The 13,897-nt window shown below is 51.1% G+C and overlaps 1 protein-coding gene across 1 annotated transcript in view; it reads left to right on the plus strand.

Annotated features, from left to right (window-relative positions):
* The first annotated feature begins 5,802 nt into the window (after positions 1–5,802).
* Positions 5,803–13,897, plus strand: part of ZBTB7C (zinc finger and BTB domain containing 7C) — a 159,574-nt gene continuing 151,479 nt past the window's right edge. Inside the window, exons 1-2 of the mRNA XM_071580900.1 lie at positions 5,803–5,970; positions 6,944–7,014. The gene's annotated coding sequence lies outside the window, so the exon portion shown is untranslated. The remainder of the gene's footprint in view (positions 5,971–6,943; positions 7,015–13,897) is intronic.

Here is a 13,897-nt window from a genome sequence, read left to right on the forward strand (position 1 = left end):
GTGAGCGAGTCCAGTGCATGTGTTGTCCCAATGGCAGGGATAAGGATTCCCCCCTAATAAGTTTTTTCCATGGGCCCAAAAGTGCATGTTAGAGTTGCACTCTTTTGTAAATTCATGTAAGTGTTCCATTTTTTCTAAAGGATGAGGTTCAGGATGCTTATAGGGGGTAGGGTCAGGATCTTCCCACAGCCTTGGTGGGGGTAATTTGGGTACTGCGTCCTCCTCCCAAGACAGTGGTGCTGGGACCCTATACTCGTCTGAAAAACAAGTGGAACTAACATGGCAGTAAGACAGGGGTGCTCACATCTTCCTGGAACCTGTAAGCCAAGTCTGACTGCCACCAGAGCTGTCAGGTGTGCCTTGGAGGGCAGGGCAGAGAATGTGGCTGAGGAGTGGTGTGCTCATGTAACATGGTTCCCAGGTGCCGTGGTGTGTTCAGGTTCAATGATCCTTCCTGCCATAGGAAGGTAAGCCAAGAGCCCAGGATGAGCACAGCACAGGCAGGGATGTAGTCCCACTGGATCTGAAGAGGATTGGCAGGGCCAGTTGTTAGTACAGAGGAACTACTGAGTGCCCCAGGCAAAGTGAGGGGATGAACTGGGTTCAGGATTCACTTGGACACAGCAGGAGCAGGACTGGACACAAGGCCACAATGTAGGTATTATGCTGATCCAAGACACAGGACTCCAGGCAGGACTACAACTGTCGTATCGGTGGATGATGTTGCTCCCGATATTGGAGTGCACGTCTTCAGCTCCGAGAGGCACTGTGGCTTTAGGCTTATAGTGATATGAGCTCTTTTAGCTGCCTCTCGAAGCCAGGGGCAGCTCCTCCTGCACCCAGGAGGTGCAGCTCCCAGAGAAGAACCACACTCGAGGCCAGGTGTCCACAGGAGAAGCCAAGTTTATTAGGGAACACAGGACTTATATAGGGTGTGGGTTGAACCGTCTAGAAAATTGTGAGGGGGGATGCCTCCCATTGGTCAACACTTATGCAAATGAAGGATCAAAGGAAGGACCAATGGGAGATGGGGATTAAACCATAACCATATGTCACATGAAAGGGAGGAGGGAGACAGAAATGCAAAGATTTCTAGTCTTAACTGTATTAATTAAAAGTTATTAGCCGTAAGTGCTTCCAGACAATCAGATCCTTATGTACCCAACACTGTCTGTCCTCTAACTGACAGCACACAGGATGGAAGGGGTTCTGACCTCTCATGTGAAGCTTCACTTCAGCCAGGGAGAAATATTATTAGCAATAAGCACTTCTAGACAATCAGAGCCTTATGTACCCAGCACTGTCTGTCAACTAACGGACAGCACACAGGTTGGAAGGGATTCTGATTTCTAACATGAAGCCACACTTAATGCCAGAAAAAGCTTTTCTCACAACAGCTCCTGAAATAACATTTATTAATACAAATATGTGACAGTTGTTGTGGGTTCTGCTTTGCCGGTGAGAACGTTCAGCTGCAAGATTGTTTTTAATTGATGATAAAAGACCCCAAAAGAAACCAGCACAAAACACATTCTACAGAGACAAACACACTAAACTCAAGTTACAACACAGCAATGTACCCCATTTTCACAACAGACAGAAACCAGCAATAGAGAACTACTAACTAAAAACACAGCCACCTAAAACACTTATCCAGAACATAAGACAATAAAATATCTTGCCCACCACTCTCTCTGTAACACAAAACAAAAGGGAAGAGCAGAACTGCTTCTTATCAACATACATGTTGAAAAAGAAAGAAACTACACCTTGAAAGTGAAGCAAGTTACTATAAAGCAAAACACAGCTGGTCTTATAAAGTAAGAATAGCAAAAAGCAATAATAGCAAAAAGCAATAGCCAATATAAAGTAGCAAAGTGTGAAGCAAGTTACTGTTATTAGTATTAAGGTAGCAACAAGAAATGCTTATAAAGTAAGAATCAAAGGAAGAAAGTAAAGTTAATAACAATAGAGAGCACATGGTCTCCTCACCCCTACATTGTTCCAAGAGGAGCTGCAGCAGTTCCCCTCACAGAGACATTGGCATTTCTCCCTCTCCTGGAGTTTAAACTCCAAACTCTTTTTATACCTTTTTTTTTTCCCATGTGGTTTGTGTGGCTAAAAGTCAATCTAAGGGGGGGTGATGGTGATGCAGATGCCTGAGGGGAGGTGGCTCCTTGAATGGCTCCTAGAAGATATCATAAAGGGAGGCCATGCTATTTCTTAACCCTCCACCCTATGTTAATCTTATCAGTTTGAAAGCCTTTGTCCTCAGCTGGAGCACCCCTTCAGGGGCTGAGGCATCTCCTTCAACCCATCAGGCCTTATCAGAGGGGCCATCACCCCACACCATATATAGCAAAACCTCTGCAATGCAGCAAACTGGGGCCAATCCGGGAAGACTTGGTGGGAAAAACGTAGGAGTTTATGGGAAGAAGAACTTGAATAGGGGTTAATATAGGGAAAATAAGTGGGGTAGACATGTTGTCATAACAAACATTAAACTGGGGAAACATTTATGTAAAAAGAATCGCAACTATAGTTCTTGTAAATTCGGTGCAAAACGTCAACATTCCTGGGACCAGGCTTCTCGACCTCGGCATCTTCATCTATCCATCTTTTGTACTATTCCTGCCATTTCACAAAGTCCAGGTCTATCCCAACACTATTCTAAGACACAGCTCAGGCAAGGCACTCAGAGCTTAATTAGAGCCTCTGGACTAATGAGTGGAGGGTGCATGGATAGAGGTGAAGTTGGTCAGGGAAGTTAAAACCAATCAGTGCACTCAGGACCATGAGAGAACTAAATGCAAAGTGAAGCAGGAAAAGTTATATTTCCATTTTATCCATTTCCAATCTCAGGCCAAGAGCTTCATTGTTTTTTTCCTATCCCAAGTTTTCCTGTGGCTGGGCAGAGGGAGAAAACAACCCCAAGCAGATCCAAAGCATCACTTTGTTCCTCATGACACCCTTGTCCAAAGCTCCCATCCCTCACAGCCTCTTGCCTGCTGTGCTGGTGAGTGTTTGCCAGACGAAGGCATGAGGGAATCCTTAACACATGTCAGTCTTGTTTCACTCACTCTCTTCAAGATGCTTTTGGCTGCTGTGGGTTTGGATGCTTGTGTTCATCTCGATGGATTTTTGAAGGCAGGAGATGTAGAGGGAAGATTAGGAGGTAGCATCACGTTGTTCCTGTCAGTGTGTTTGACACAAGCTTGTAGTTTTAAAAATAATCAGGTGCTAACTCTGGATCTAGAGAACAAGATAAAGCTTAGGGGTGATTCATACGGGACAGAAAGGGGGCATAAAATCCTCTCTGTCCTCTATGGAGAACTTTTGTAACTGGGTGGCATCCTTCCTCTGAGTGAAAATGATCCCAAGTCTTGCCTTTACTTTTTGTTAGGAACATACATTCCTCCATCAGCAAACTCCCAGTAGCTAATTTGAACCCTCCCTTAAACCCTTAAATCTAAAAACCATGTTACTAGTGAAGGATTTAACCAAAATCTGAGGTTTTTTACTCATTAAGGCACTCAGAGTCAGATCCCAGGTGGGGTCAGCTGCTAGCAATGGTTTTACTGGGCATTAGATGAGAGATCCCAGAGTGGATCTCTATGCCAGACTTGCACCTGAAACAGATGGATTGCAGAATAACAAATCCTACAGGGACATCTTGAAATGGTGTTTTCATTGAAAACATTTGATGAAAATCCTAGAAAATATAGTGCAAATGTGCTGGACTCTTTCTAAATGCATACAGGAAGGCTCTCCCTGAATAGCTGATATGGAGGGTGAAGTCTCAACTCCTCAGAACTGAAGCTGACAGTGTTCTTCCATGACTCAGCATCATGCTGACTGCATTTGGGGACACAGTGGGAAAGCATGGAAGCCTGACAACAGGGTAGGAAACCAGATGAAATTAAAAAAAAATGTGATTGTTGGCTATGTCTGACTGAAAAAAAAAAATCTCAAATCCCTAAAACCTCTTACCAAAAACCCACAAAAATCCAACCAAAAAACCTAGCATCCATTGAAGAATTAAACCTATAAAGGAGAATTTTTGCTATTCAAATTTCATGGAATGAGCTGAGTCGAGGTGTGTTCTTTGCATATTTTCCCTGCAAATCATATTTTCTTCCCTCACAGCCAAGCCCTTGAGAGGCTGAGCAGTGACAGCATCAGGTTGGCTTCAGGGATGATGTTGGTGTGACAACACACAGGGCAGGTGGCACCTGAAGATTGTGATCCCCACAAACATGGAATCTGATCCTCTCAGGAAGCCGCTTTTCTCACCAGAGAATGCAGCCAGAGAGAGACAATTAGGAAGGGGATGCAGAGAGGATCCAGAGCTGCTGGATCCCTGTGGGACCAGGGCAGTGCCATCAGCCTTGCCCCACTCCACCATGCCCTTGACTGTGAGGAGGGCCTGGAGGTCTCACAGGGGAATGACGACACTGTATTAAGCACTGTGATCTATAATTTTGTGTTATTATATCCCTACCTAAGGGTTTATTTCTCAGAAATTATCAAATAGTCCAGGACACAGGAAGTAGGACCATGGGAACTGCTGAGGTTTAACAAAACTGAGTGCTGGTGCTGCACCTGGGTTGGGGCAGCCCCAGGATCAATCCAGGCTGGGGATGAGCAGATGGAGCAGCCCTGGGAGAAGGACTTTGGGAGGGCTGGTGGGGGAGAGGCTGGACATGCCCCAACCCGGAAACCCTCCACGCCCTGGGCTGATGCCACAGTGTGGGCAACAGGGCAGGGAGGATTGTGCCCCTCTGCCCCTCAGGTGAGACCCCACCTGGAATTCTGCATCCAGCCCTGGGAACAACAGCAGAAGGACATGGAGCTGCTGGAGTGAGTCCAGAGGAGGCCACAGAGATGCTCTGTGGGCTGGAGCCCCTCTGCTCTGGAGCCAGGCTGGGAGAGCTGGGGGGGCTCACCTGGAGAAGAGAAGGCTCCAGGGACACCTGAGAGCCCCTGTCAGGGCCTAAAGGGGCTCCAGGAGAGCTGGAGAGGAACTGGAGACAAGGCATGGAGGGACAGGACACAGGGAATGGCTTCCCAGTGCCAGAGGGCAGGGATAGGTGGGATATTGGGAAGGAATTGCTGGCTGTGAGGGTGGGCAGGCCCTGGCACAGGTTGGGCAGAGAAGCTGTGGCTGCCCGTGGATCCCTGGAAGTGTCCAAGGCCAGGTTGGAGGGGGCTTGGAGCAACCTGGTCTAGTGGAAGGTGTCCTTGCCCATTCCAGGGTGTGGGATGAGATGAGCTTCAAGGCTCCTTCCAACCCACAGCATTCCAAGGTTCTCGGATACAACACAACACCCTCCCCTGCCCGTCCTGCGGCACTGAGACCTCGGGGCGCCGCCGCCGCCGCTCTCCCCTCCGGCGGTCCCGCCCTCACCGCGCTCCCATTGGCCGAGTCTCCCCTCCGCCCGCTTCCATTGGCCAACCCTCTCCACCACCCGTTCCCATTGGCCGAGCCGCCCGCCCATCCGCCGCGGTTTGTTTGGTCGCGTGGACCTGTCAAACCCGCGGGGGGGGGTCGGGGTGGCGGAGGAGGCGGGAGCGCCCCCCCCGCACGGGCGGTCCCACGTGGCAGCGCCCCGACGGGGCGGGCGGGACCCGCCGCCCGTGTCACCCCTCCCGACCCGTGTCACACCCCCCCACCCCCCGGCGGGGGAGGGAGCGGGGCCACCGACATCCGGGCCCTTGGCTCGGCACCGCCGCCGAGCCGCCGGCAGCCGCGGGTCAGCGCCGCCGGACGGGGCGGGCGGTGCCGCCGTGCCCGTCGCGGTGCTGTGTCCGCTGCCAGCCCCACCAGCGAGGTGCGCGGAGCTGCCCCGCCCCGTGCTGTCCCGCCCCGCCCCGTGCTGTCCCGTCCCATCCCGTCCCATCCCACGGCGGGAGCGATGCTCCACCCGCTGCGCTACCCGCGGCTCCCTCTCTACTGATTCGCTTTAGACGGTGAGTTCTGGCTTTATCTATCTATCTATCTATCTATCTATCTATCTATCTATCTATCTATCTATCTATCTATCTATCTACCTATCTATCTATCTATCTATCTATCTATCTATCTATCTATCTATCTATCTTCTTTATTTTATATTTTAAGAAATGCTCAGTTCCCTCCCTCTCGGCCCTGCCGGGGTTCCCGGGTGGGGACGCGGCGCAGAGTCCCCCGCGTGCTGCCTTCACCGACGGGGGTGGCCAGGGGTGAATGTCCCTCCTCTCTCGCTCTCCGTCCCCTCTCGTCGCTCCCTCTTGTCCCTCACGGTGGCCGCGGACAGTGCCCGGTTCTCCCGGTGGGTCCCCGAGCTGCGGCAGCATCGCTACCGCCTCCCAGGTCGGGTATTTCCCCGCTTTTTTTCCTGCCGAGCAATCCTAATAATTACTATTTTAAATTGATTAATTAGTGTCATTTTTTTATTATTTCGTGGTGATTACTCGCCATCAGTAATTTTTGCTGTTTCCCCTTGGATTGTGGCAAAACTTTTGCTCGAGTTCCCGCTGCCCGCGGCCGCTCGCGGTGCAGCCGATGCGATTCGCGCCGCGGAGCGCTCGCTGTCATGCGGGATCAACTCCGAGGATCGGCTTTTACTTCTAGTCAGGGATCGGATGCACGGTGTGATCCCGTCCCATCCCATCTCATCCCGTCCCGTTCCGTCCCGTCCCGTCCCGTCCCGTCTCGTCCCTTCCCTTCCCATCCCTTCTCCTCTGCACCTCGCAGCGGCGCAAGGACCCGACGGCTCGGAGTCCCCGCAGTGGTTAAGAGCCCTCCAGTGGGTTTTTATCCGGTTTTTATCCGGCTGCTTCCCGAACCCTTGTGAACTCGGAGGCGGTTGTGGCTCCAGCCCAGAGCTGGGATGGCACCTCGGGCGAGGCGTTGTCCCCGCTGCTTCTGAAGAGCTTCACGCTGTGTCATCGTGTCCCTTAGGTTTGCCTGGCGCCGGATCATCCCTCGGATAACCCCAGATCCCGGCGGCAGCTCCGAGCCTGTGCGATGCGGTATGTGCCCTGCTGCGGGCGGGAGAGGGGATGCTCGGAGGAGCGGAAGGGATGGGGGGATGCAGCGCTCAGGGACTGGCGGGCCTGGTGGCAAGTATCCCTGGGATGGGCTGAGCCCTGGTGTGGGGAGTGTGGGGTGAGTATCCCTGGGATGTGCCCAGTGTGGGGTGAGCATCCTTGGGATGGCATTAGCTCCAGCGTGGGGAATGTGGGGGGAGCATCCCTGGGATGTGCACAGCCCAGGTGTGGGGAGTGTGCAGCGAGCATTCCCAGGATGGATACAGTGCGGCGGGGGGGGGGGGGGGGGAGGATCTCAGGGATGTGCTTAGCCGGGGGAGAGCATCCCTGGAATGTGCTAAGCCCAGATGAGATGAGTGTGGGGTGGCTGTCCCTGGGCTGTGCCCAGTTTAGGGTGACCATCCCTGGGATGTGCTCAGCTCTGGGGTTTGGGGAGCCTGGGACTCTCAACCCTGGGACGTGCTCAGCACAGAGTGAGCCTCTCCGGGTTGTTCTAAGCTCAAATTCTGCGAATGTGGGGTGATCATCCATGGGATGTGCTCATCCCAGGTGTGGGGTGAGCATCCCTGGGATATGTCCAGTATGGGGTGAACATCCCTGGGATGTGCATAGTGTGGGGTGAGCATCCTTGGATGTGCTAATCCTGGGTGTGGGGTGAGCATCCCTGGGATGTGTCCAGTGTAGGGCGAGCGTCCCTGGATGTGCTGATCCCGGGTGTGGGGAGCACGGGGCGAGCAGCCCAGCTGGTGTGGGCACCTTGCCACCTCCCTCACCATGGCAGCAGTCCTGGCATCCCCAAATGTCCCCGCTGTCCCCTGGCCACACACGCTGTGTGGCAGGAGGGGGAGCTCGCACCGTGCTGGCTGAACAGGATGGGGATCTGTGCAGGACAGGGGTCCCCAGCCTGTGTGGGGTCCCTCTGCCCTAAGCAAAGGGAACCCCATTCCTCTGCACCCCCCCCTTCCCACCAGCCATCCCCACAGCTCCGGCACTGAATTTCCTCCAAGCCCTCCTGCCCATATTGTGCTATTGATTGCTGAGCTGAACTTCCTCCCGAAATCATTAAAGCTTAAAAAATTGATGGCACAATAGAGCCCTTTATTAGCCACATAACTTTTCTTGCTTTCTTCCTTTCTTCTTAGATTTTTTTTTTTAATCAACACAAAAGGGCAGAGCCTGAGCTTGGATTTGTGTCCCGTGTCCCTGCGAGATCTGGGCAGCATGCCCTCCTCCACCCCAGCTACCATCAGCACAGCCGTGCAGGGCTATTTATTAGGAAAAATGGCAAAGATGGAATCAATGTGTGCAGGTTGTTTTTTCTTTTCTTTTAATCCCAGCCCCCTCTCTTTGCAGCCTGCAGATAGGTCTATTTATTCCTCCTCTGGTAAATAAAAATATTTGAATGGGTATCTGTAATATTTTATTTCCTGTCGTCCCTATCCTTCGGTCTAATGATGGCTGAGTTCTTGCTCGGTATTAACTTACCATTTTAGTAACAGTTGAGTTTTCCTGAAGGAAATCCCTCTGGGCTGACCATTACTGTGTCATTGTATAACACAACAGAAAGATGGATTACCTGGATGGATCTCTTCCAGCATGACTTGACCAAATGACAGGCTTCAGCTAATTTATCCCCGCTCCCGTTGCAATTGTTGGGATGGGGTTTATGGCTTCTAGGAAATATTTGCAGTATTTCCAGGCATGCAATTGCAAATATAGACACTGATTTGCCAGGTGGAACTGTTGGCAGCATCCTTCTTCATGGGAAGCCCCAGCTACTGGAGTCAAGTTAACCCCTATGAGTTCTTCTTTAGTGGGGAAATAGAAAGTTTTTAGTTTTTCTGGTTGTTCAGAGAGGTTTTGAGTGTGTTAGGGCAGAGGAGAAAGAAAGAAAAAAAGGTACATTTATATGTGTGAGTGTGTATGGGTGTAAAATAAATCACATGATTTCGAAGCCAATATAACATTTTGTTGAAGGATCTCTTAGCAATCCTGTGCTGGAGCAGGGATTGAAAGTCACGTAGAGGGGACACTGCCTTGCTGTGTGGCCTTGGGCCAGTCATTTATCTTCTGTGCTGCAGTGTCAGGATCTTAGGAGTGTGGCTGCCTGTGCTGCCCCATTTTCTCCTGGCCCTGTCTCAGTGCTGCACACTGTCCCTCTCCTCCTCACCACAGTTTTTTTTTTCTGTCACTCTGTTACTTTTAAGGTGTTGCATCAAGGTGGACACCCATGACGGCAAAACACCTCTCTGCAAAATCCTTCCCTCCTAGGACAGGAGCAGTAGGTGCATCCCTCTGTGTTCCCTGTTTTTCAGAAAAACATCAGCTTGCTTCTGGGTGATGCTGTCCACCCTGTGTGCCCCCCGTTTGTCATCCCTGCAGAATATTGCATGCTGCTGCCAAAAACGATGAAGCTGTAGAACAAGAATGGCTCAGAGGGGTTTGTATTTGCAGATGGCACTGAGCTGGGTGCAGTTGACGTGCCTGAGGGATGGAATGCCATCCAGAGGGAGCTGGACAAGCTTGAGAAGCTGGCCCAAGGGAACCTCATGAGGTTTAGCAAGGCCAAGTGCAAGGCTCTGCACACACGTTAAGGCAATCCCCAGGACCAGTACAGATGGATCCTGTCCAAAGCCCTGCCATGGGCAAGGACGCCTTCCACTAGATCAGGTTGCTCCGAGCCCCATCCAGCCTGGCCTTGGACACTTCCAGGGATCCAGGAGCAGCCCCAGACAGCTTCTCTGCCCAACCTGTGCCAGGGCCTGCCCACCCTCACAGACAAGAATTCCTTCCCAATATCCCATCTATCCCTGCCCTCTGGCACTGGGAAGCCATACCCTGTGTCCTGTCTCTCCCTGCCTTGTCCCCAGTCCCTCTCCAGCTCTCCTGGAGCCCCTTTAGGCCCTGACAGGGGCTCTCAGGTGTCTCTGGAGCCTTCTCTTCTCCAGGTGAGCCCCCCCAGCTCTCCCAGCCTGGCTCCAGAGCAGAGGGGCTCCAGCCCTGGAGCATCTCCGTGGCCTCCTCTGGACTCGCTTCAGCAGCTCCATGTCCTTGTGCTGACGACCCCTGAGCTTGATCCAGGACGCCAGGAGGGGTCTCATCTGAACAGAACTGAGGGGCAGTTACACCATATTGTAAAGATCTGACCTAGACTAATGCTTTGCAGTTACCGGAATCAGGTGCCTGAAGTCATATTTAGTCAACTAAATCTATGCGAAACCCTCCTCCTTCCTGGCTTGCCCAGGTTATCCCTGCAGTCCCAGCCCCTGTCCCACTGCAGCTGCACACTCTCCTCGGCAGCGAGGACTCTCTGTTCTCTCCTCTTGCCACGCTCCAGAAGCTTATACAATTTTTTTGGCGCTTTTCCCCGAAGTCATTATTCTGGGTTACATGGTTTGTTTGTTTATGCTTTTTGGTTTTAATCATACTTTTTTTTTCCCCTTTTAATTTATTTATTGTGTCTGAAAAGCTCCAGGGCTTCCTTTCCACTCCCCACTCCCAGATGGTCGCCTATTAAAAAAAAGGAAATATTATAATAAAGAAGGAAATAGTTTGGTTCTGTAATGAATGAAGTTTGGCTTTCCTGGAGAGGATGTGGGAGAGAAAAAGAGGAGGGGAAAAGAAATCTCAGGTGTGTTTGGAGGGAAGGGTGTGCCCTGCCATATGTTTAAGCTTTGCTGAGTCTGTGCCACTTGTTTTACAGCACTCCTGTGAAAAGGGATCCGGGTCTTGCTCTGCCTTTAATCTCACCATGACCAGCTCAAAGAAACAACACTCCCTCTTCTCATGAATCTGTTTCATTTATTTAATGAGATCTTAGTTCTCCATTATTGCCATTGGGAGGAGGCTTATTTACCTTCTTTACCTAAGCTGGTTGGTATGAAATGGTTTCCATGGGGGTTTTGGGGAGGAGGAAGGAGCAGGCAGGTGGGGAGCAGTGGGGCTTTTCAGTGGGTTTCCCTCTCCAGTGGTTCTCCAGGAGTAAAGGGAGTTGCTCCAAGAGCAAGGCTCAGAAGAAAGACTTCAAAGGTTGGAATGACACTGTCTGTCCAGGTGTCAAGGACTAGGCAGGGACAACCTGCTGCCATTGCAGTCTGGGGTACAATTCCAAGTGAGCAGGACTAGAATATTGTCAGTCCTTCATGTCTTAGAAGTCCAGCCTGTCCTGGTGACATTTCATCAGCTGTCGCCCATGGCCATGGTGGGTGTCCACAAACATGGTCCTTCATTCAATGAGATGAACACCTGACACAGGTAGAAGAGGTAACACAGTGCTGTGCCACAGATGTGAAGTTAGCCCACATCCCCAGTGGGGCTGGTGGATCATGTCAGCCTTCTCTGGGCATCATGTTGTCCTCGCCAACGATGGTGCAGGTCCACACTTTGCCAGAACCAGAGCTGGGATATTGCAAGTCCAGTCACTGCTTCTGCACTGCACACCAGCAGCAGGGCTGGCATGCTGCCTTGGGGCACTTAAGGAGCAGACAAGAGGTATGGCATGATAACATCTCACCCTGCTGGTCCAGTACTGGAGCATGTGCCCCTTGCTCCTGCAGGGAAGCAGGTCTCCAGGGCTGGGTAGGGAGGCTGTCACAGCTTGGACCAGTAACAAGAACGAGAGGAAATAGCCTTAGGTTGGATCAGGGAAGGTTTAGATTGGATATTAGTGAGAATTTCTTCACAGAAAAAGTTGTCAAATGTTGGCACAGGCTGCCCAGGGCAGTGGTGGAGTTCCCTTCCCTGGATGGATTTAAAAGCAGTGGATGTGGCACTTGGGGACCTGCATTAGTGGTGGGCTTGGCAGTGCTGGGGGGAATGGTTGGAACGATGTTCTTGGAGGGCTTTTCCAGCCTAAACAATTTGGTGGGTTTGTGATCCGGGACTGGCTTTGCAGGGGCCTGCACTGCTGCCTTTAGTTATTCTTGTCATAGTCTAGGTGTTGAGACACTCATCTCAATATGAAAGGACTGTCTGAGCCCCCTTATGTGCTTGTGATGGGGCTTCTGTGGTCCTCTTCTGATCAATCACTTAGATGGGTGCTCTGTCAGTCAGAGTTCTCTTTCTGTTCGTTTTGCTGAGGTTTTCCATGGCATTTGGGAATATCATCTGGCTTTACATCCCTTACCCACCAACACCAGCCATGATGCTTCCTGTCCTCCTGTGTGGTCTGTAGAGCCAGTGCTGTCTCTTGCTGCTCCTGTCAGGCTGCATATTGATGGCATAGCCTCAGTCATGGTTGGCACCTGAATGAATTACTGCAATACAAATAAATAAGGAAAAAAAGAAATAGTATTTGCAAGAGCAGTGGGTTGGAGCTCTAACATTTATGCAGGGCCATTCATCAGAAATGACACCCAAATGTTCTGTAAACTCTCACATGCACATAAAATGCTGCTCCCAGGCTTCAAGGCAGTTGTCAGCTGTTTAATAACAAAGCTACACCATGGTTCAGGACCTGAAATGCAGAATTACTTCTTCCAGCTGCAGCTGCAGGGAAGATTTGGGTCTACAAATAGGATGAACCCTATCAGAAATTTGACAGGACACCTGTATTGAACATGATTTGAACGTTTTATGTCCTCCAGTGGGTGAATCCACCAGCTCTTTGGCTTATCTAAAAGTTATTGCCTCTGCCACCAAACCAGCCTCAAGAGGTACATGGGTCCTCCTGGGTTGTGGGGTGCATGATGCTCTAGAAACTCGTAGGATGGTTTATGTTGGAAGGCACCTTCATGGTCACCCAGTTCCACGCTCCTGCCATTGGCAGGGACACCTTCCACTAGCACAGGTTGCTCCAAGCCCCGTCCAACCTGGCCTTGGACACCTCCAGGGAGGGGGTAGCCGTAGCTGCTCTGTTCAACCTGTGCCAGGGCCTCACCACCCTCACAGCCAGCAATTCCTTCCCAGTGTCCCATCTAACCCTGCCCTCTGGCACTGGGAAGCCATTCCCTGCGTCCTGTCCCTTCATGCCTTGTCCCAGGTCCCTCTCCAGCTCTCCTGGAGCCCCTTTAGGCACTGGCAGGGGTTCTCAGGTCTCCCCAGAGCCTTCTCTTCTCCAGGTGAGCCCCCCCCAGCTCTCTCAGCCTGGCTCCAGAGCAGAGGGACTCCAGCCCGCAGAGCATCTCCATGACCTCCTCTGGACTTGCTCCAGCAGCTCCATGTCCTTGTGCTGTTGTTCCCCAGGGCTGGGGCAGCTCTGTAGGTGGGATCTGAAGTGAGGAAGCAGAGGGGGAGAACCACCTCCCTTGTCCTGTTGGTCACTCTGACATCCTAAGTAGCCTTATGGGTTATGGATTTACTGAGAAAAGTGTTGCCTCCAAACCTGTTGTTGCTACTTCTTTCAGATCTTCTGTATAGTGCCCACAAGATCCACCAGTCTGCAGGGTGGCCCTTTGGACCTCTTGGTCTCTGTTCCTGCTGGCAGGAGCTGTTCAAACACCGTAAGAGCCTTCTCTTTGCATTATGACTAAGAACACAGAGCAGAGGAGGAGATGGGGAGGGAGTATTAAAGTTTATTTCTTGCTTTTTTCTTTTTCATTTTAATAAAGAAATCACATTTTTATGTGTTCATTGGCTCTGGCCTTCTCCTTTCCCCAGGCTTTGTCTAGCATAAAACCTGGAGATTTGCATGGCTGATCAATTCTGATGGCAGTAACCAAATCAGCATGAGCAAATGTATGGACCTCAAGCTAATTGGCAGGTGATGAACTCCATGACTGTAATGAAGATGAGCTCTTGTGTAGAGCATGATGTGCCTTGGCACAGGGATGCGAGTAAGAAGCCATTGGCAACTTTGAAATATAAATCCCTTTGGGGCATTTATTTTTAGGTTGCCTTGTTCTGTGGTGGAACACACGATCAAAGT

Source organism: Pithys albifrons, chromosome Z, assembly GCF_047495875.1.
Source record: "Pithys albifrons albifrons isolate INPA30051 chromosome Z, PitAlb_v1, whole genome shotgun sequence".
Lineage (NCBI taxonomy): Eukaryota > Metazoa > Chordata > Aves > Passeriformes > Thamnophilidae > Pithys > Pithys albifrons.